Genomic DNA, 23,804 nt, shown 5'->3' on the forward strand with positions numbered 1-23,804 from the left:
CGAAGAGCACAGCCGAAGCGTCGGACGCCAAAATACGCATCGCATTAGCGCTAGTATTGAGTTGTATGGGCTTCAAGGACCTTACTGAGTTTATTACCCTCCAGAAACTAACAAACTAGAGCCGCATTCATTGCGGAACGAATGTTGTCGGGGCGCAGTTTTCGCTTCTCGGTCGATTCCCGACGACGCGTCGGGCGACCAGTCAGGCGACCGGTTTTGTTGGCGTCTTCGGTCGGGGAGTCGGTCACACTACGACGACTTTCCATTGGCCGACGTGTTTGTGTCGCCGCCACTCCGCCAAAGCGCCGGACTCGTGACGTCAGTGCGCGCGCGTTCTGAAAGGGGTTTGCTATGAATGCGTGATATCGTCTGCCTTGTCTCACGCAGTTTGTTTGTCGTCACTGGAGTCGTTATAAGCGTATTAAGTCCAAAAAATTACGGGAACGGCTCACGCCATGTTCAAAATATTCCCAGTAACGCCCTACTGGCGCCGCGCGGAGAAACATCCGGCTACGGTGATAAGGCACAGCAGCAACTTCCGGTGCCGTTCTTAAGTTGTCACCGAGTATAGAAGGGCCACCATATACCATATCGCGTCGTCGTCGTGTCGGCCTAGTGTGTCTGGTACGACCAAGCGACCAAACAAACTGTCGTAACTGGAGTTCACATTGACGTCGCTCGAGTCGCTAACGTGGTATGACGTCACAAACTTTGTTATGCTGGCAATTCACTGACGGCACGGTTAGTGGCGCTAGCGATGGGTCCCGATCTCCAGAAGAGCTTTTAAACACTTTTTAGAAGCGAATTAAAATATATATTAAGTGCTTGCTGTACCCAGCACTTCGTGTTGATGGTCCTTGCATTCAGAGAAAGCCTACAGCAGGCTTTTTACAGACTTAAAATTTGGTGGCACAACACCTTTAATTCATGCATAAGCTTTTAGCCACAGTTGCTGTCCTAGGGGGAGGCCCGCCAGAAAACGACCTTGCCAACTGCGTGAGCATCACTCCCTCCCAGAGGGAGCCAGCCACCATTCGGATGATGGTGTTAACTTAGCGAGAAAGTCGCTAAATTTAGCGTGTTTTCAGTCGTGCTAGCGACAATTCTATCTCTTTGGAGTCTTAGCGACTTTTTTGAAGACTTTGAGAAATTGAATTACAGTGTGCTAAACAGGCATAAAATATTGTGAAACAGGGTAGTGCTCGGAACAAGCTTCGAAAAGTGACGCCAAAACAGGATCAAACCTTTGTGGCGCTGCGATCTTTAGCGTGCAATGCGGCCGCAGGTGGCCGTCAGTAGCCGTTCCAAGCACTCAGCCAGTCAAAAACTAAAAATCCAGTCAAAAACTAAAATCTCCGAAAAAAAGTGATCATCATCATCATTGCTGAGGGACTTTTTGTTATAATTGGCGACTTTTAGGAAGCGTCCTGGCGACTTTGCCCCCCAAAAAGTTAACAGCACTGAATTGTGTACAACCGATGGGGAGTATCGCACGTAACCGTGTGAGTAATTTACCAACGTTGCGCTTGGTGTATATTGCAAACTGGCTTTATTTGTGCCGCAGTTAGGATCGCTTTTTACGCTTTCCTCACTCTCCCGAAGGCTGCATTCTGCGCTACTTTATAAACAGTGATAAAGGTATCGTTCGACATGGCAATGCGTTCCCAAGTGTCCCATGCCCGGCAAGGACAAGGTGCGTTCACCGCCAAGTGCGCCGGCAGTGTACTCGGATAGTACTGCGCAGTCGGAGCTTGTATCGGAGAGGACGCAGCCGATGCTTGAATTGATGGCGAAGTTGCTGGAATCAAAGAACGAGTTTGCAATGCAGGTTTAAGCACTCGGAGCTGGCAACCCTAGCAGTAATGGCCTATCGTTATGCAAGCGCTATCCACCACCGAAGGAAGGTGTCCCTGTATACATGCCGCAGTCGCTAAATTAGGTCGCATTGGCCCAATCTGCAGTCGGTCGCGAAGCTTGCGGGATTAGCAGTGCGCGGCGGAGCGACGCAAACCTAGGGTGCCTGGGTACGTACGCGCTCTACGCAGTGAGTGCACCGAGATTTGCTGTACATGTTTCTCTAGGAGAGCTATATATCTATTGAGAGAGACGGGTTGTTCCTTGAGGCCGCGTTTATTAGCTGCTGACTCCGACCGTTCCGAGGAGGCCGAACCCACGATGATGATTATCCGCAGATGATAATCCCGATGGGCGGCTAGCTGTGAGTGATTGAGGAGCATACCCCTTGGTGACCAGAATGAATGATGATGATGCCAGGTTCACGGGGAACAGTCTCAATGCACATCCCTGGTGCTCACACTTTTCCCCCCGCGGCTGAAAGCGGGCGCCTGCCCGCAGAAGGTTACGTTTGGCGACGGTTGAACGGTTTCAAGCGGGAGACATGCACTATCTCTGTCCCACGACAGCGACGGTCTGAAGAAGGGTTAACTGGTGACACGCGATAATTGACTGGAGAAGTCTGGTCGATGACGACGTACGGACCAATGTACCGGTGCAGGAACTTCTCGCAAAGTCCCGGTTTTCTAACAGGTGTCCAAAGCAGGACCTCTTCACCTTTCGAGAACTTAACGGAGCGATGGGTGTCGTCATATCTGCCCTTTCGTTCTTGCTGGCTCGCGTCTGTGTTTTCTTTCGCCATACGTCGATAATGGGCGATCCGATCGATGAACTGTTCATGAAGTGGCGAAGTAGCGGAGACTGGGGCAGAGAAAAAAACGGTGTCGAGCGCAAAAGAGGGGAGGCGGCCGAAAACGAGAAAGAAGGGCGAGTAACCGGTGGTGCGCTGGACAGCGGTATTATAGGCAAACGTAACGAAGGGAAGAATGATGTCCCAATTTCGGTGGTCGGGGCTGACGTACATAAAGATCATATCAGAGAGCGTGCGGTGGAACCGTTCAGTAAGTCCATTCGTCTGCGGATGGTAGCTAGAACAAGTTTTGTGAATGGTATTGGCCGCGCGAAGAACTTCTGCAACAATTTGTGAAAGAAACGTCTTGCCGCGGTCACTGAGCAAAACTCGAGGTGCTCCATGTCGCAGGATAATGTTGCGCAGGAGGAAGTCGGCGACTTCGTGAGCACACCCGGACTGTAAAGGAGCGGTCTCTGCGTACCTGGTCAAGTGATCGACAGCAGTCACGATCCAGCGGCATCCAGTCGATGTTACAGGTAACGGCCCGTACAGGTCTATGCCTACTGTGTCGAATGGAACAGAAGGGCAAGGAACCGGCTGCAGAAATCCGGCAGGAGGTGTCGTTTGTCGCTTGCGCTGTTGACACAACGCGCAAGAGGCGACGTACTTGGCGACGCTCGTGGAGAGGCCTGGCCAGAAAAATCGACTCCGAACACGGTCATAAGTCTTCTGGAAGCCAAGGTGCCCAGCTGTTGCGTCATCGTGAAAAGCCTCGAGTATGCGAAGGCGGAGCTGACGAGGAACGACAGGCACCCATTTATGACCGGAAGGATGATGATTGGCGCGGTAGAGCACGCCATCAATAACCCGAAAGTTGTTCAGTTGGCGTCGCAGCCGGCTATTGGGTGGTCGCGCCAAGCCACTCAGGCGGTCCAATAAAGTTCGGCAGTATGTATCGGCCCGCTGAAGCGAAGGCAGCTCGGTGGCCGTCTCTACTGCAGCATGGTTGAGGGGTGCCATGGGTAAACGTGGCGGCCGTGGCCCGGAAGACGCAGCTTGCGACGGGGAGGATAACGGGCATCGCGAAAGGGCATCCGCATCCGAATGCTTTTTGCCGGACTTGAATGTAACCGTGAAGTCAAACTGCTGCAAACGCAGTATCCATCGGCCGAGGCGCCCAGATAAGTTTTTCATCGTGGATAGCCAACAGAGGGCATGGTGATCCGTAACGATGGTGAAATGACGACCATAGAGGTACGGGGAAACTTTTGTATAGACCAGACGACAGCGAGGCATTCCTGTTCCGTGATGGTGTAATTCTTCTCAGCGGGCGTCAGTGAACGACTGGCATACGCTATGACTCTTTCTCGAAGCTGAGCATCGCGCTGGAGAAGAACGGAACCAATGCCACACCCACTGGCATCAGTGTGTAATATAGTAGGCGCTGAGTCGTCAAAATGACACAGGACGGGGTCAGAGGTAAGTGAATCTTTCAGAGCTTCAAATGCGGCTTGGCAATCATCCGTCCATATAAAGGGCGCGTTGGCGCGCAAGAGCTGATGCAGGGGAGACGCAAGGGTGGCAAAGTTGCGTATAAAACGCCGAAAATATGATGCCAGGCCAAGGAAGCTTCGCAGATCTTTTTGTTGAAGGGGTCGAGGGAAATTAATAACGGCAGCTGTTTTGCCCGGATCCGGGCGTATTCCATCTCTGGAGACGACGTGTCCCAGCACCTTTATACTCTTGCTCGCAAAATGGCATTTTTTTGTGTTAAGTTGAAGTCCCGCGTTGGACAGGCAAGTAAGTACCTCGTCAAGGCGCTCAAGGTGCTGTGAAAATGTGGACGAAAAGATAACAACATCGTCCAGATAGCATAAGCAAGTTTTCCATTTTAGGCCACGAAGCACAGTGTCCATCATCCGTTCGAATGTAGCCGGGGCATTGCATAGTCCAAATGGCATTACATTAAATTCATAAAGACCATCGGGGGTGGTAAATGCGGTTTTTTCTTTGTCAGCTTCATGCATCGGGATTTGCCAGTACCCCGACCGAAGGTCCAGACTAGAGAAGTACTCGGCCCCCTGTAGACAATCTAAGGCATCGTCTATGCGGGGCATAGGGTAGACGTCTTTCTGCGTGATCTTATTGAGTGCCCTGTAGTCGACGCAGAACCGTACAGAACCGTCTTTCTTCTCGACGAGTACCACTGGGGAAGACCAGGAGCTAGTCGACGGCCGAATAATATTGCGCTTGAGCATGTCAGCGACGTTGTCTTCGATGATTTTCCGTTCAGACGAGGAGACGCGATATGGCCTGCGGCGGATCACGGCTGAACCATCCGTTTTAATTCTGTGCTCGGCTGCAGATGTTTGTGAGAGGCTACATGAGTGTGCGTCGAAAGACGCTTGGTGCTTCGTTAGGACGTCCAGTAATGACTTTCTCTGATTAGGCGTCAGGTCTTGACTGATAGTGGACGCAAGAGCTGAATTATTACCAAGCGGGCCAAATAAGTTCTGACTGGAAGGGGGCACGTCACCGGAAACTACTGACGCAGGGGCATGGTCGGCAACTGAAGCTATAGTGGTTCCTTCGGCCAGTAATATCGCCTCATTCGTAGTGTTCAGTGCAGCAAGCACCGCACACCCGCGCGCAAACCGAACAAGGCAGGTTGGGATGGCGATTCCCTGGTGTAAGAACCGGGTAGAGGGTACCCCGCACCTCCACCACTTGAGAGAGACGGGTTGTTCCTTGAGGCCGCGTTTATTAGCTGCTGACTCCGACCGTTCCGAGGAGGCCGAACCCACGATGATGATTATCCGCAGATGATAATCCCGATGGGCGGCTAGCTGTGAGTGATTGAGGAGCATACCCCTTGGTGACCAGAATGAATGATGATGATGCCAGGTTCACGGGGAACAGTCTCAATGCACATCCCTGGTGCTCACACTATTTATGTTTGCGTCGCTCCGCCACGCACTACCACGCACTGGTGGTGGATATATGTATATATATGTATATGTATATGTATATATATATGTATATATGTATATATATATATGTATATATATGTATATATATATTACCGAATCAGAAAATGGGAAATGAGGGGCTCGGTGAAATAAGACAGAAAACAAGGGTTGGCAGTCAAGAAAACCTCAGAAAGCAAAGGGGGTGTTGTGGTGGGTCATAGAAAGAGATGAAGAATTTTTTGAGTCAGAAAGAAATTGGTGAGAAAATGCCCGCCGAGTGGGATCCGAACCCACGATCTCCAGAATACCGGTCTGGTGCGATAACCACTATGCTACCGGCGGGGCTATTTCCCCACCAGTTAGCTTGCCTAGATCAGTCCTGAGAATCGGTTATATCTTGTGAGGAAAATAAGGCATACAAAGAAGGTAGCACTAGCAGGAAAATATCCCCGGTTTGCCTGCAGTGTATACTGCACATCCCATTCCGGCTTTCCTGTGGGCAAAACATCCTGTAGGAAGCTTCTACTGTTGACATCACTGTGCGACAGATATAAACACGAAGCTGCCTCCCCATACTGAATTCAGATGTCATTCCAATAGCTTCAACTTCCACAACTGAGCTAATTATCAAGTGTTTTCATCATACGAGATTCTGTCAGAGAAGTACCTATTTGAAAAGAGCTACATGATAAGGTAAAACAGCTTCTGCATTGGAATTATTTGCCAGAAAAGTGATGAAACTAGGTCATCAGTTTGAATGGTTTGTCAGCTGTACACCACAACATATAGGCCTGTGATTTTCCCCAAAAATACTACCCTGGGGTAAACTTGTATGTGCACATAGCACTGTTACTAGTAGTGATGCCACAGGTTACCTACACTTTGCCCTGTAAGTGTATGTCAATAGACAAAAATTTTGTTTCGCTTAAGATTTCTTATGGGTTTGGAATGCAAAAGCATTAGTGTCCCATTGCACGCATGGTTTTCTCCACAAGCAGCTGTTAGAACTTCTTGCCGAGGCTGGCCTATACACTATTCTATAGGTCATAAAGCCGCTTGCATCCCCTCACTTCCCTTTTTTTATCCCTCAGTTACTTTGATGCCCATTGGCAAAATTGTGCAATAAATAAATAAGAAGAATGCCACAGAGTGTTCCTTCAAGTGGGTATGTTCACATCAGAGCCAATAGAAACTGGTGAATTCACTGTGAATTTTGACAGCACCTTTCATCATCAGTTGCCAGTCCCACTCTGTCGGTATGTGAGAATTTGGTTTGTTATGAGAGTAAGGGAATTGGCCATGAGCTTCTAACAGCGGACATTGTCATTGTCATCTTTTGAGAGAGAAAGAGAGAGAGTAAATGTTTGTTGAAAGGGTGAAGAGGCCGGCCTGAGAAACTGTACTTGGGCCTGCTATTTCCCATTGGGGGAATGGAACTGGGGACAAAAAAGAGAACGGAATGAATATAGAAGGTATGAGGAATGACAGTGAAATCGACAAATGAACTATGTACAAGCAGTACAACCAATAAACGCCTCGCGTACAATGGGACGCTGAATCAGATTATTACAGTCCACTTTTCAGCATATAATTATCCTCCATAAAAAAAATGAGACCTTATTCTGCAGTCAAATTTTGTAGCAACCTAAAGCCGACAATCCACAGAGGAGTCGCTAAGAAATATAAGCAGGGCTTTAGCGGCTAGGCTTTGTTTCCTGTTCCCAGCCCACGTGCCCAAAATCTTTTGTTCGGACAGAGGGCGAGTGACCGCTGCCTCAAGGATCTTTCGCTCACTAGAGTACTTTGGACAAGCGCTAAGAAAATGTTCGATAGTTTCAGGACAACCACACAGAAGGCAGCCCGGGCAGTCCTCGCGTCCACTTGTGTGGAGAATGCTACTCAAGACTTAGCCGGTGTAGCAGTGTCTCTTGACTTCTGCGTAGCCGAGGAGCGTGAGCGAGCTAGAATTTTTGCTCGTGATCGAGCCTGTGAAGCCGTTCATGTCGATTCTGCAGGCCAAACGAATGCAAGGCTGTTGCTTGTTTACGTGCTCGGTAGAGTATCGTGTTAGCATCTTGCCGTGTGATGGGTTTAGCCAAGAGAGTTCCATTGTGGTGTATCTGCTGGGCTTCTGCATCTGCCAATGGGTTTGTGCGAATTATGCGTGGGTATGTGAAATTGCAGCCAAATGCGATTTGGTGAAACAGCCAATTGGTTCTGATGACAGCTGTAGTAGTTGCTGGGTAATCCACCTGAGTTGGTACGTCGTCATGGCAATATTCATTTTACCCTGTCGTTACTACCGTAATGTCGACCCTCTTTACGTGCCAAACAATGTCGAAATCACTGTACATTGAGCTGCATGTACCAGTTGTCCGTGTTTTCTAAGTAAAAAGCCACAACGCATTTACAAGGCCCACCTTCACCTGGAACCATAAAACACACTGGCGACGGGGATGCGTACTGGGATCGCATTTTAGACGTGTGCATTATTCCCATCCAATCCCGAATTTTAATTTAAAAAAATCTCAGAGCTGACACTATAGCTGATTAGCGATCGCAGTGACATAGTTTGTCTCGGGTGTCTGCTAGTTTCTGCACAGTGTCTGCTAGTTTCTACCTTTAATTTTATGCGTGGTGAACAAAACTTCATGTAAAGTTCATTTCAATAGCCAACACGCCCCTTAACCATGTGTGTAATCATTTCCTTAGCCGGTGCAGTAATACATTCTGGGTCAATTTTCCTGCTTGGAACTTCTGATTATGCTAGGTGGCAAGTTGAAGGTGAACTTCAGTGAGTGTGTTGTGGGTGCCCAAGAGTTTTTGTGAGGGTGTAAAGGTGGGCAGGTGAAGGGCCGTTTTGTAGGCTTTCCATTTAAGGAAACACACTGGCTCCAGAAACATCTTTTTTTTGCTTTCCAACCAATTCTGGTGAAACTTCATAGGCTCGTTCAGTTTTTTTTAGCTGATTTCAAATATCTAATCAGTTTTGATGTGAGGCAACTAGTTTCTGTGTTAATTAAAAAAAAATTCCTTGGTTGTTTATGAGAACAGTAGAAAAAAAACTATTCAACAAAAGATTGCCAGCAAGACATGAATAGATACCAGAAGTTGTGGAGAATGAAACATGGGAAGCAGTTTTTTTGTTTTGCAATCACATACAGGTTTACACCAATTCTAACTTCTAGGTTTGAACTACTACTGCTAACCAATTAAAAATAATGCTAATTAAACAACTACGGAAACACAAAATGCAAAATCTGCTTCCCATATCGCATGGTTTACACATTCAGCTTCACAGTGCGAAAGAAATTATCATTTCTAGCTGCACTACATGCTGGGATGTACTATCGGCGTCAAATGAAACACGAACATGAAAATATGAACCAGACGTACAAAATTGAAAAGTACTGTTCGTAGAGTTCATATAATGGCTTGCTATTGGTATGTTTGGAAATCCCCTTTTTCCAACTTTGTTTTTGTAACTAAGCGACACGTCATTTTAACTTGCATGGAAAGAAATCGCGCTATTTGTGTGTTAAGGTTCGTATTTTCGTGTTCGCGTTTCATTTGGCACCGATAGTACCTATCGAGAATTTTGTATCACTGCGATACCACTCGAGGCGAAAAAGCGTGGAATTATGGGAAAGTAATTATTTCTTTATTAAAATCGGGCCTCTATGGCTTTTATAAGTCGGTGGCACTGTTCCACATACGGAATTCTTGGAGGAAAAACTGCAAATCAAGAGAAAAGTGATACCTAAAAAATGCTTTTTTGGGCAATTTTTTGGTCCCAAAGACCCATGTGTCCACTTAACATATCAAATTTTCTTAATTCAGGGGGTTCGACTGGAGTTTAATTCATCCTGTAGGTGATGCGACTGAGCAGCAGGGCCTGTTTGCGCTTGCTTGCAAGATTCATCCTCTCCGAGTACTGCTTGTTGGTGTCTTAAAGTTGCGAACAGAGTTAGTGAGTTGGAGGCTAAGGGCAGCACTCGGGCCATCATGATGCAAAGGAACGCCAAGATCGCACAGAGCAGAAACTTGGGGGGATAGGAGTGTCTTGAATCGCCAGAGTAGAATTTGATGGGGTTTCGGCAGGTCTTTCTCGCGTGCGTAAGCGAAGCATCAGTAGTGCAGTCTTCTCGTCTTGGCCCTTTTGGTATGAGATACGTGCTGATATTATCTATAGCTTGCTGTAGGGTGTCGTGTCGGCTCCAACTGACCTTGAATTGTGCACAGTAGGATGTTGTCTGCATAGAGAGTGTAATGAAGGTCTGAGATTTGGTGAAGTCTTATGGGTGAGGGGAGTAATTAGCATTGCAAAAGAGAGGTGATGTAACGGAGCCTCCAGAATTTTTTCTCCGCCTTTTTTGGCTGTAACAGCGCGTGTTGAGCGAACAGTCCGGTACAAAAGCCAAACATGGCATAAGGATACTGTCCGCTTGTTCAAGGTGCGTGGTGATTTGTGTATGTACCAAGTGTTCAAATGTTTTGCCAACAGAAGAGGTACAGGCGTTGTCCTTGGAGGTTTGTGGATCTTCGGTATGAGGGTGATATCTGCTCGTCCACTGTGCAGGCAATTCAAACAGTGCTTGTGCGGGCTGTTGAATTAGATAACAAAGCTGTTTTTCTCTGTAATGAATTCCTTGCTCTGGCTTGTATTTTTTTGTGCACTTTCATACTTTCATGCTCTTCCATTACCCTTTTTGGCCCCAATCCTCACCCGAAATGAAATCCTGGATACGTAACTGGTGGGTGCATGATGTTTCACCAAGAGATGTTTTTTTGCACCCCCACGCTTACGTGTCTTTCCCTTTGTGCTCCCATACCACTATAAACTTGTAGTCCCTGTTTCGCAAACAATGCTGGGTGCATTTGTAGAATTCCAACATTCAAAGGCCGTCATCAGTGGTACAACTGACAGCTGGGCATTTGGGCACATGTGGACATTAAATTTGGGTTTTGTTGAATTTATTTCGAGTGTTCTATTATCCTTCTCTGTGACTGAAGTTTTCTGAAATATGCCCAATTAGCAATTAGCTCATGATATTTTGCAGCACTAAATTCACTTCAAGTAAATCCTATGGCTAGTTTAGAAAATTTAGAACTCCGATCGGTCTGGAGGAGCAGAAAATAACTTTATTCGGTCGAAAGGGGGAAGCCTATTCAGGCCTGTGGCGTTCTAGACAACAGCCAGGATGCCTTAACTCCTGGCGATGTCTTCCTTTGGATGGCCCACTGTTGGATTACAGGCTTTTCGCTGTGCGGCACTGTTTCCCATTGCTCCTTACTAGTGATAATACATGTTCCTTTCGAATTTTCGAACCTATGTCTCTGTATACTGGGGCGTTCCCATAGCATGCGAGCCAAGGTCGCAAGCTTAGGCTAGTGTTTACATCCAGCGTTGTGTATTTCCAAATGGAAGGGCCAGTAGAGCCTTGGGTTAGGATAAGTGATAATCTAAAGACGTCTACACGCCACTTCTTGCTTCTTGGCGAGCGATGGGTCAGCAGCCGGGTGGCTTCGTCTTTCCTTTTTGTAGTGAACAAGCACGTCCCGGCAAGTACAGACGCGATCCTTCGAGTTGTCTGTGGAATGTGCGCTGGGGCTCTCGATGGGTGAGATCTCGAGCAGCCTCATTGGCCCGTTCGTTGCCTTGTAGTGCCACATGTGCGGGGGTCTGGTGTTTTGGTTCGTCTCGTGGCGGGTAAAGATCCTGCGCCTTCCGCTGGAAATTCTTCCTTTTGCAGATCGCTTGACGGGAATCGCTAATCATTTTCCGCACTTGGGTAGCTGCTATATAGGGCTAGGGCAAAGGCCAGTTCTTCGTCCTCCTTCGGGTGTTTGGGTGGAGGAGGGGTCAAGAACTTTGCTCAAGCAGTCGGTAGCGGCTGAAACCATAGCTCCACGTGGCTGTGTCAATACAAACAACGTGCGGATTTCCTCAAGTTCCTGGACTCGCAGCTCTCTCCGCAGGGGTGGAGATCTTGTCGCCGACGGTCTTCTCATATAAAATGCTCAGGCTGTCTAATAGGTGTCTGCGCGCTGATATCTTGATGAGGTGCTCTAGGTGCGCAGTGTGTTGCACGGCTTGCGCCTTGATTTGTTCTTCGAAAGTGTTGCGCGCACCCAAAGCGTCATATTTTTCGTTTGGAGCGTACATGGGTATTCCTAGGGCTTAGTCATGCTCATTTCTTGATGAGGCTGCTTGGTTTGCAGTCATTTTAAAATATTTACGGAATTGTGGAGTTGTTAGGGGTTTGTGTGAGGGAGAGGTTGGAAGATGGGTATTTGTTGTTAAAGGAGCCATGAAGAGAAAATGCAAGTTGGTTTTATTCGAAAGATTTCGTGTTTTATAGTGCCCCCAGCGCTTGTCCGGATACAAACGGTGCTTTATTCACTGAGAAATTAAACAATTTAGGTTAAAATTTTGATTTTCCCGCTCAATCGTGCGTTTTCGTGGTCCCAGTGACATCACAGGAACCGACCGCTCTGCAGCCTAGAGTACCTTCATTCACGCATCCGCCGTACAGGGTAGAGACGCGTAACGCTGGCGCCGCCATTTTCGGTTGCTCGCTCGCCGCCGAAGCAAGTCATTGTGTCAAAACCGCGCTAAAATTATCGCCGCAACGCGGTTTACTGAAGAAGTTTGAATCATATTGTCTGTTTCGCGTTGCTAGGTCTCGTGGGAAACGAAAAGAATAACGCGTTGAGCCCGTTGGCCCAATTGCGGCGGCACGGGACCGTTCAAAGGTTGTCTCCACCCTGTACAGCGGTGTTGGTTTGTTCCCGCGTTTCTTTACGTTCCGTAACCTAGATGGCGCCACCATACCGTGGCAAGCGTTTGGTTTGTTTTTGCCCGCATTTAAACCTGGCTTGTTTTTGTTCTGGGAGAAATATTCGTTCCCTGAAACAGTGCTCGCTCGACAAATGGGGTCACGTAAGACACCGTTGCTTGCGTAAATCGGCCAGCGTCGTCTGAGACAGCCCCAAGCCCCGTAGTGCTGTGCAGCTAAACCACGCATGCTGTGCGCAGTACGAACAGCAGAACGCATCAGTACTTCTATGTTTACATGTGCTTTCGTAACTTCCACTGTTTGTCCCATCATTCTTATTGCTTTGTAAAGAATGTGCTCTAAATTTAAGCGCAAATCGCTCGTTCGTCTAGTTTGTAAGCTCTACCTAATTTGCGTCTGCTTCTGCCAGCCTCCGCCAATCGCAGAGCTTAGCTCATGTGACATCACAGGTTCTGTTGCGGGAAATGAGCTGGTGGGTCGCATGACCATTCCCGTTTTTCCTAATTATGTAGCTTATTTGAGCGAAGTTTACGTTAAAAGTGGTGTCAGTATGATTCTAACGAGACAATCTTTTGAATGAACCAAACTTGTGTTTTCTCTTCATGGCTCCTTTAAGGGGGGGGATATGGCGATCCACCCGCCCCAGTTGGCTGAATATTGCTTCACTACAGTTCGCAAACTGGGGTCACTTCAAATCTAAGCTGAATAAACTTGCGCAAGCGCTGTTGGGTAATGAAATTGTAGGTTTAAAACTATATTATGACCCTTGATCTAAATTCCTGCGGAGGCTAAATAAATGATGGGAAGCGGCAGCGTCCCGAGGTGTCCTGCGGCTGCGGGTCGAATATGACAAGCGGGAGGTCGGCGGGGGAGCGGGGGCGATGCTACGATATGAACTAGACACTTCTAGCTTCACCGTACTATCAGATCCGTTCGCCCCTAACGAGATCTGCGGCTTGATTGGTTTTAATAATCAGTATCCTGGAGTAGCTACCTAGCGATGATAAACAAGGGTATCTAAACAAATGGCGTAAACATGCACAAGCAAACCGCGTTATGTACGTGCGTTGCTTAAAATCAGCTGCCGACAGTTTTTACCTACGATTGCCTTTGTGAAGTCGCGCGGGCGCCGGCTGGCAACTTGTTATGTAGCTTTGTGCTCTACACAAATATTGACGCCCAGGTGCAACATACGACGCGGGGCGCTGCGCGTTTCTCGCGCAAGCACGACCATTGCCCAGGTCAGGTTAGTTTTTCCAGAATGCTCTCGCACTACTGCAGTTCGCGTAAATCCATATCGCGGCCTCTCAATTCCGAAAGTACACAACAAACGTCTTCGAATCGAGCACGCATTAATAGAAAAAAAGTAAAAGCATTGCACGCACGTCATTGGACTCGCCGGCCAATAAGATGGCTCTAGCGGCGCCGGAGTGCGCGGTGTGCCGGAGCACGACCGGCTTTATAAATAGCGACCTGCGCACGCGCCCTTCTCCTACGGGGCTACGCGGTCCTGTTTTTCCGCTCTATACATTGTAGGGTTTGGACAATTTATTGGGCTTTGTTGACATTAACAGAGCGATGACAATGCTGACAACCTGGCAGTTGTCATTAGGATCGCGTCACAAAGGCGGTGCGTTCGGAGAGCTATTTTTCTGCCCAACACTGAAGGTGCGGGGAGTTTCTTTGTGCAGCTGAGCCACCCAGGTTTGGACCACATGATGGAGCGTGTTTATGCTGCTGACTACTGCTCCGGACGACGGGTCGTCTGCAGCTGGCGAGCCTGCTGAAGCGGCGTGGTGCAGCATGCCGCCGCCAGCCTGGCCGAGGGAGTAGGCAGTCTCTGGCCACTTTGCGGCCACGGGCCATCACGGATGCACCGCCACCTGAGCAACGCTTGCTTGGGCTGGCTGGTGCGATTCTTCATGTATCTACCTGCCTGCAGACATCAGCGGGTGATGACCGCGCCTGCTGGAACACTACCAGCGGTGGCATTGGACAAGCGGAAGCCGGCGTAGGCAACGCCATGCAGTGACTAACGATTTAATCGACGAACGAACTTTCCGTCGCCTCTAGTCCTGTAGTCAGCTCTCGCCGGCGTACGCAAGAAATTTATGAGGGAGGGATGTGGGGATCGCCACTTTCACGCGAACCCCTTTCTGGCTAGCTTCCCATCGCGGCTGGCGTTGCACAATGCGCCTCGCTCGCGCGACGGGATCCATACGGGAGGGCCCCAGTGAACGGAGTGTTCGTTGTCGCCAGGGTGGAGGCATTGACCATTCTCCCCTCTGCCTTACCCGAGAACCAGTTCTTCCTCGGCACTAGCGCCACCAAATGGTGAGGTCTGGTGGGTTGTCGCATGACGAGAGGAAGCTCTTGTCTTGGGGATGCGGTGGCACGCGGACGTTTCGGCGCGCCAGTCCGGACCTGGGAAACGCGCCACAATGGGACGTGTCCGGGCGAGCTGGGAGACTGCAACCGCGCTCGCACGCGCAGCGCCCCGCTGATCCGTTATTCCATCGGTGAGTCGAACCATTTCGATCTCTAGCGTTGTTTAATGCCTCGCTCCCAGTGTTACCGTTATGGCCTACGAGTAGTCTGTATGCAGTATATTTGATTTGCACTTTGCAATAAATGCTGCCATTGGTGTTTTGCCCTCTCCGCCTCCTGCCTTTGTCTGCCTCCGCAAACAACGGACCCGTCCGCAGCCGGCGCTCGCAAGGCATGTTTGCTGAGCGCGGATGGCTGCGGGGTGCGAAATAACTAGTGTGTGAAATGTAGAATCCCTCGGTAATCCCAGACTACGACGACGAAGATCTGTCTGTGCGCTCTGACTGTGCGGGCTCTGGCTTGGCCGCCATGTAAATAATCTGTAAATAGATCGTTCGACTGTCTCATCGTTCATGTCGTCTATCCTGCCGCCACGTTACAATATATATATATATATATATATATATATATATATATATATATATATATATATATATATATATATATATATATATATATATATATATATATATATATATATATATATATATAATCTTTGAAAAAGACCGGCCCCCGGTCGAAACGTTAGAATAGAATAAATGTATATATATGTATATATATATGTGTATATATATATATATATATATATATATATATATATATAATTTATATATAACACTACGTCAGATTCTCAAGACGCCATGTTGTTCTCCCCCAGGACGCGATCCCCGCTTCTTCCTTCGCTTCCACTAGGCGGCCGTTTCATGTCTCTACACTCGGCCACACTGCAAAGAGGTGCACCACCGAGCTGTTTGCGTGGGCCCCTGGCTCTGTCTCGACAGTTGACCCACGAACGGCTGAAGAGTCCGTTGCAGGTCTGTTCCCGTTGGTTATGTCTCGTGGTTCGGTTCTCTTTCTTTCTGGCTAGAGCAAAGCTTGTTTCCATTGACGAGGAATTCTTCACTGCGTATTCCAGAAAAATCCTCTCCGGTGTTTCTAAGCGGCGCGTTCTGCTGTCAATGCAGTCCGTTTGTTTGAAGGTATTCCTCCCTCTCATGGTCATTTGGTTCTCGTTTTCATTTATGCGTAAGTCCGTCTTTTGTCCACGTGCTTGCCTTCAAGATTTTTGTTGTCGGTATCGGTAATTGTCGCAAGAGCATCCTTGTCTGTAGCAGGTGTATCCTTATGTTCGTCATGTTTTTCATCTTTCGTTCGGGCGTTTGACGCTACCTCGCGGCTGGCTTCGGCCTCATCATTTATAGCCGAAACGATGTCCTGATCCTCAATGATTTTTCATAAACGTTTGCGGATGAGTTTCCCAAGATGTTGTTCTCGGTCGTCTTTTTGCCGTCTGGTCGGCACAAGATTCTCTTCCTGGGGTAGTTCACGTTACCCGTCGCGGTAAGCGGAATGTGGTCTTTCACCGGCACCTTGGAGTTGTTGCAGGGCTCCATCAGAATTCCAAGCCTCACGTTATCTTGGTTCAAAGAAGCGGGCGTCGTGATGTCTGAAAAGTGGTAGGACCAGTCCTCACTTCGTTTTCTGGGTGGTGTAGGTGCGAGCGCCACCACATGTGGCTGCTGCTCTGGCAGACCTCTGGAATTGCAACTGGGAGAGCGAAGAACGGTGAACGGTGCTCCTCACATTCATGTCGAGCTGGTGAGCCGTGCCCTGGTGATGCTCCGGAAGGACAACTACAACTACAACTACAACTACAACTACAACTACAAGCCATCCTGCGGCTGGCACTGCGGCGTAGCTGTCTTACTGTGGGCTTGTTGAAAGACAGCTGTCGCCTTCGTGCCATCCTGCGGCTGGCACTGCGGCGTAGCTGTCTTACTGTGGGCTTGTTGAAAGACAGCTGTCGCCTTCGTGCCATCCTGCGGCTGGCACTGCGGCGTAGCTGTCTTACTGTGGGCTTGTTGAAAGACAGCTGTCGCCTTCGGGCCATCCTGCGGCTGGCACTGCGGCGTAGCTGTCTTACTGTGGGCTTGTTGAAAGACAGCTGTCGCCTTCGTGCCATCCTGCGGCTGGCACTGCGGCGTAGCTGTCTTACTGTGGGCTTGTTGAAAGACAGCTGTCGCCTTCGTGCCATCCTGCGGCTGGCACCGCGGCGTAGCTGTCTTACTGTGGGCTTGTTGAAAGACAGCTGTCGCCTTCGTGCCATCCTGCGGCTGGCACTGCGGCGTAGCTGTCTTACTGTGGGCTTGTTGAAAGACAGCTGTCGCCTTCGTGCCATCCTGCGGCTGGCACTGCGGCGTAGCTGTCTTACTGTGGGCTTGTTGAAAGACAGCTGTCGCCTTCGTGCCATCCTGCGGCTGGCACTGCGGCGTAGCTGTCTTACTGTGGGCTTGTTGAAAGACAGCTGTCGCCTTCGTGCCATCCTGCGGCTGGCACTGCGGCGTAGCTGTCTTACTGGTAGGCATCTCAGGCCGTTAAACGAAGCATAATCGGTTGGCGCTACATGAGCTGCGCTTTTCTTTTATTTTTTTCTCGACTATTGTGTTTCTGTTTGATTTTGTGTTTATGTTCGTATTCTCGCCACTGTTAAGCCAGGTTTCCTGTTGTAAATTTGATGTGCATAATAAAAAAACTACACAGAGGGACCCGGTGAGTTGTCTCTCAATTGTTTTGCAAGTCCCGTAATTGCATTGCAAAGTTGATGCAGTTTGTTTATTGTGCCTCGCTGTCCGATTTCTGTTTTATAGATGCCATTGTACAGGAAATTATTTAACGAGTGCTCAAATAAATAAATAAGTAACGTTCAATAAATTCCTGTATAATGGCATGTATAAAGCAGAAATCGGGCTGCGAGGCATCCCATAAAAAAGGCATTGGTCATAAAGTCTGGTCACAAAGCCAAAAAAATTCAGAGCCCTTCCACTCCGTTTAGAGGGATGGCCAGCAAAGCTGCGGTGCCGAGCCTCAACGTGAGGTTTGACTGGGTCGTAGTCCAAGGGGTGCACGAAGCAAAACACGTTTGTTTGTAATTTGCGATTGAGCATTGTTCCTGGTTATTAACTGAAAGTCCAGTCCTGTCGAGTCACTGCTCCTCGCGCATGCTCAGCACGGCTCTTCACGAGCCACGTGAAACGGCTATCAAGCGGCTCCGACGCAGGGTCAGACTTGGCTACTGCGCAATAGACCCTATGCAAAATGCGCCCCGCCATCTCACGTCGACTCCGGTAACTAGGTCCGCCATTTTGGTACGGTCGTTTGAAACCGAAACCAAGTAGCAAAACATAGAAGGCGGGCATTGACCGCTCTTGGTGGTGGACTACAATGCCGGAGCATTGCTTCGTGCCGCAGTGCACGCAATGCGGAAATACCGGTCCAAATTGAGAAAAGATAATTGAAGTTCCACGCTTCTGAACGAACTTTCTGATGCGAACTATGCCGGCGCGAGCAATCTTTGTGACACGCTGGGCGCGGTGCGCTGGGAGCGAATATTTGTCGTTGGTTCGCTAAGCGCGGGAATCCGTAGTCGCTGTCCGGACGAAAAATACAGCTGCGTTGGAGTTCTGGGGTCCAGCCTTTGAATTCTCAACGAAGCCTGAGCGTGCGCCACCTATTCATGCGACTGACAGCGGCGCTCGACCGGGAAAACAGTACCACACGTTGCCAAAATTAGGCCGTTTCTTTACTCGTCCCTGTGGCTCTGCGCCCGCTTCACTTCATTGGTAAATGGTACCGCTTAGCCCCTACACGAGCCTTTTCTTACCTAGGGCTGTAAACAAACTTTTCTTGCCGCACTACGCCGTCACGGCGCGGTTGAAAATTTCCTCTGTGGCGGGCGCGCACGATATGGGTGTGTGTTGTTGGTTTCTTTTACGTTGCATTTAGCCGCGCGTCGTTGCAGAAGTGGCGTACACTGTTTTATGATGATCTAACGGTGGAAAATTCGAGCTTTTGCACTTGGTTCCCGATTTTCCGAGCTGAAAGGTTTGTTACGTCAAGTTAACTTGGTGCCCATTGTCATTTCAGCCACGATGTATTTACTGTCGAATATTTCGCGACTAAAATACACACTCACTCCTCTAGTTCGTCACATGCTGCATGCATGCCTCCGACGTAATGATAGTGGCCATTGATGTAGGTAGCTGAGACAATTTTCACGTTTTATTCAAAAAAAGAAAAATAAAACGGCCAGAGTTGCATCAGGCCGCCGCGCATCAGCTTGAGTGCTTTTGCATTTTTTCTGTCCACAGTGAAAATCCCAGTAATTTAAACTACTTCGCTGATTTATTGCGCGTACAGTATAGCAAACTGTGGATATAAATGGAACAAAGGGAAGCATTCGCGCACCCCTGCATGCCGCGGTGTAGTAAACATGACGTTGCCCAGCCTCTGCGTGCTCGCGAGATGAATACAGCGAAATGTGGCATGAATGCTTACTGGTAGCTCATAGGTGACCCTTCAGGTTCCATGCCAGTCCTTGTTTCTGTCACTGGGGGGGGGCACTTTGTTGCTGCTCGCATTGCTCCTGTACTCGACGTGCATCGAACAGACGCATTGGCAAGGGAAGGGAGGGGCCATTTTCTCGCGGGCTTCTCCAGTCAATGTATTGGACACTCGCTGGCTTGATGCCCTGCTGTCTCGGACGTCCCCACTGTTGTGGCAGCTCAGTGCACGCAAGCTCCGGTGGCGCCTCTTAAAACCTACGGCTTGCAAGAGGGCGAGTAGGGGCACAGCAGCCAGGATGTGACTCCATGCTCCACTGAAACCCGCCGGGCACTCGCACGCTGCCTCCACAATCGCCCCACTGTCCGTCTCAAAGGTGAGGCACACAACATAGGGACGGCACTTTACTTCTGGGAGCGAAAGCAGCTGCTGACCACATGGATGAGGCCCAACCTGCAAGAACAGAGAGAGTAACAGTAAATATCACTCAGGGAAGAACAGGGCTAGTCCGCAACAGTTTATGGTAAAGGGACCGAGCAGAAAACAGTGTCCGCAAGGAACAGCCTCAAAATGACCAGATTTTGTGTCTTGCTTAATACTGCTGCAAGGGCAATAATCTACACCTCAAACAGCAATGATGTAAAAATTGTTTGTCAAGTTCGAGCGTGCAAGTATCTCTGCATGCTTTGTTAATGCATTTTCAAGAGAAGGAAGTTTAACATTTAAAAACCTCACAGTGGGTAATGATACCAGTACCCGCATAATCGTGTTCGTCATAACTTACGCAAGCAATAATATGATTATTTTGAACTCACTTCCAGAACCTTTCGAGATAAACAGGTAAACATTCTGGCTATACCGATGACCCATCGAATTAAAAAAAAAATCTTCTAGTTCAGTGAGTTCGAGTTAACGAGGTTTTACTGTATTATCTATTCGTGCACACCAAAAACATGCGCTTTAGAAACAAACACAATCACCCCATCGCCAAAAAAGGAGAAGAAAGACACACAAACAGATTTTTTTGCGACAGAACATGCGCAATAAATAATGAAAACACACAAAAAAAGAAAATTCAAGGCGTATGTGCGCTTTTGTAGTTGACTTCACCGCAAAGCGCGATTGCTTTGCGGCAAACGCGCGGGCGGACGACTATCACGGAAAACCGCCGCAACCTTTCCGTAAACATCTTCACCAAAATTCATTCCGTAAATTCGATGTGCAGCATTTGAAAATACCTAATCCACCCACTAGCGGTACGGTCTGGCGATTGTCGCTTTCCTCTTTCAGGGTTACTGCAACAGGGTCGCCGCTACTCATTTGCATGGTAAACAACGGTGAACAAAGTGCTATACAAATGCTCATACCGGTCAACTCGCGTCAAGTAAAAAAACAAAGAAGGATTTACTTACTGCGAGTCGCACGTGTTTGTCCGCACCGATGAAGGCGAGCAATGCGCCTCGGTGGCTAGGCGGCATGCCCTGCTCCGCTGCCGTTCGGATGGGTCTTTGGCGCGGCACCCCGGTGGTATGAGTCATCAGGCACAGTCGGCAGCGCAGACAAGTCCTTCGTCCACAATCCGCGGTTGGGAGCCGGAAAATGCCGTCCAGTTTGAGCCATACAGCGTTACCGTCACCTACTCTTCCACATTAAACAATACGAGACTTCCCGATCGGCGACCGTACCAATATGGCCGAAGGTCTCGTTTATATCAGTGTTGCTAGATCACCAAGCAATTTCGCATAAACTCTATTGAGGCGCACACCTGGCAGTGCGTCTGCCGCGGCTATGACGCAACACAATCCACTGTAATCCAATCCAACCCAACCCAACCCAACCCAACCCAAGCCAAGCCAATCCAATGCATTCCTATGCCCCTCGCGCTTGCGCAGAACGGCCACCATACCTTCACGGCACACGCGAAACTGCTCAACCTCGGCCAGCGTAGCTTACGCTACAAAACACACAGGAATCGTGGGTAGAAATTTATTATAGCGCGGGTATGGTAATCACGGCGCATGCTCTATGAAGGCCCTAGGACCTTTTTATTTTGTATGATTTTTTCCATGTCCCGGGGGTGTGGCCCGCAGTTTTACGATTCCGGGGATTTGAGTGGGCGCCGCAACGTGGTGTAACGCTCGCTAGCGATTCCTGTCTACATCGCTCTGGGACCGGATACGATCTGCTGGATCCTAGCCATTTACAGCTTTGCTGTAAAATGTGCATGAGAACTCACGGGGTGCACCCATAGGCATTATCATGGCAACATACTTTGCCAAGCGTTGTCCAATATTGACCTTCCAGAGCTTGGCCAATTGTTGGCTTGTCACCTTTCCCAAGCGCCAGCCAATAATGGCGGCCGAGGTATTGCCAAGCTCGGACACATTGGCCACTGATGATTTGCCGGGCTTGGGCTTGGCGATTTCTGCTGCTTGGGAATGTCTTGTACACATTGAGGTTCGTATGTCTTCTAGTCATCTTAGTAAAGATGACTTATCAACATCTCACGGAGCTCAAGACGTCGGAGATCTTGCAGAGGTGTCCTGTAGATATCACTCTTAAGACATCTTTGAGACATAAAAAATAGACGTCTTATAGCTAACTCGCATAGCGCAAGATGTCTAAGACCTTGCAAGACCATGGTAGACATCTATAAGACGTTTTGTGTTCAGTGGGATAGCTGGAACATGCAATCAAAAAAGCTAGTCACACCTATACGGTCCAGTCATAGGTACACATCGAGTGCATTAATGGCCACCCGCCGCGGTGGCCCAATGGCTAAGGCGTTGCGCTGCTGAGCCCGAGGTCGCGGGCTCGATTCCCGGCTGCGGCGGCCGCTTTTCTGATGGAGGCGAAAAGCAAAAACGCCCGTGTGTACGAGATTTCGGCGCACGTTAAAGATCCCCATGTGGTCAAAATTAATCCGGAGCCCTCCACTACGGCGCGCCGCATCGCCTGCGTTGCGTTGGCGCGTTAAACCCTACAATCAATCCATGTATTTTGATCTTAGCACGCTGACATTTTGATTGTAATCATGCAAACATTGTAGTTTGTTTCCTTCTGTTTCACCATGTACCATGTCTTCCAATGTAAACCACTCCCCTCTGTAATGCCATTTGGCCCTGAGGGTATAATAAATAAATAAATTAATTAATTAATTAATGGCCGATTGAACACCATTTCCATTGTGATGCAACTTCAAAACGGCATTCACCCTTCCGCAACACGCGATTAGAATGTAATCTCTTCGTCGTGAGGCATTCCCTTGAGGATGAACAAAGGAGTCCGAAGCGGCTAGGTGATGGGTTTAAGATGGGTCGGGCGGCGGCCCGGATCATATTTGTAAATGTTAGGCGGACGCTAGACACATCGCCAACACTTCTTGATAACGTGATGCGCACGCTTTCTTCAATGCCAGGCGTTCGTTACACAGCATAGCAGAAGGAGCAAAGATGTCCGAAGCGGCGAGGTGACGGGTCCAAGATGGGTCGCGCGGCGGCCTGGTTCCTACGTGCCAAAGTTATGCAGGCGTTAGACACATCTCCAACACTTCTCGATGACGCGATGCACACGCGTCTGATGTGAAATAACGCTACAAACCGCTTGTTTCTAGCCGTCTTCTTCCCAAACATACACACACACCAACCGCACTTTGATGTTTGTCGCCATGTTGGCTACCCAACGAAGACCATGGCATGGCTTGGCTTGACTTCGTTGCAGTCTTTCCGGCTTAGATTTCTTGCTTGTCTTGCAACTACAGTGGTATTGCAACTCTGCTTCTTGCGGCCTCGCAGGCACAGCACTTTTAGCGCTCTTAGCTCCCATCAGGGATACGAGTGTAATAGCTTTTCCTTCACGGTAACAGCCAGAGTTACTCAATATATCCAGTAACTTTGGGTAACAGCAGCGTCAAACGTCCATGTGGATTGTGATCCAAAAGATGTAATACAACGGATCATTTAGGGATCATTCGCAATCCATTGTGATCCAAAATAAGCTCTAGCATGGACCATTGAGGGATCATTTATAATATCTAATCCTGTGGATGTCCCGTGAACGCCCAGTATAGGATCCAGGACGTTTGGACCATTTGAGGACGTCCTCAGGATGTTTTACGTTATCTGGGACTTATACAAGCAAAAATTTCTTGGCGGCGTGCATCTGACACATGAGTTTCTTGAGGACAGATTGTACTTACAAGGGGTCGCTTTTGTTGGCTATCGCCTCGTTTCCGTGAAGTCCAGTCCCCGAGAAATTTGAGAACGTGCACAATGAAGCGTCGCTGTGCCACACCTAGATGAAAGTCAATCAAATTATATAGGCACGACAGTCACGTGCTCTGAAAAATCACTACCTCCAGTGTAAATCAACTTAGATCCGTGTAAATGTCACCCAAATAATAGCGTGTTTTAAGCTCTGATGTACGAAACCAACTTCGCCATTCTGCGAATACGCTCTTGGAACATCCTTGCGGTATACCAGTCAGGGCTCAACGGTTCG

The 23,804-nt window shown here is 48.8% G+C and overlaps 1 protein-coding gene and 1 long non-coding RNA gene across 2 annotated transcripts in view; both read left to right on the forward strand.

Annotated features, from left to right (window-relative positions):
- The window catches only part of LOC144149748 (uncharacterized), a 371,422-nt gene that overhangs the window by 307,478 nt on the left and 40,140 nt on the right, over nt 1-23,804 (forward strand). The gene's annotated exons all lie outside the window — the stretch shown is intronic.
- Nucleotides 1,429-15,074, forward strand: LOC144148826 (uncharacterized). The gene is made up of 2 exons (XR_013318073.1): nt 1,429-1,502; nt 14,188-15,074. It is a non-coding gene; the product is annotated as an uncharacterized LOC144148826 (long non-coding RNA).

Source organism: Haemaphysalis longicornis, unplaced genomic scaffold (assembly GCF_048455015.1).
Source record: "Haemaphysalis longicornis isolate Haplotype H1 unplaced genomic scaffold, Haemaphysalis longicornis Haplotype H1 scaffold_8, whole genome shotgun sequence".
Lineage (NCBI taxonomy): Eukaryota > Metazoa > Arthropoda > Arachnida > Ixodida > Ixodidae > Haemaphysalis > Haemaphysalis longicornis.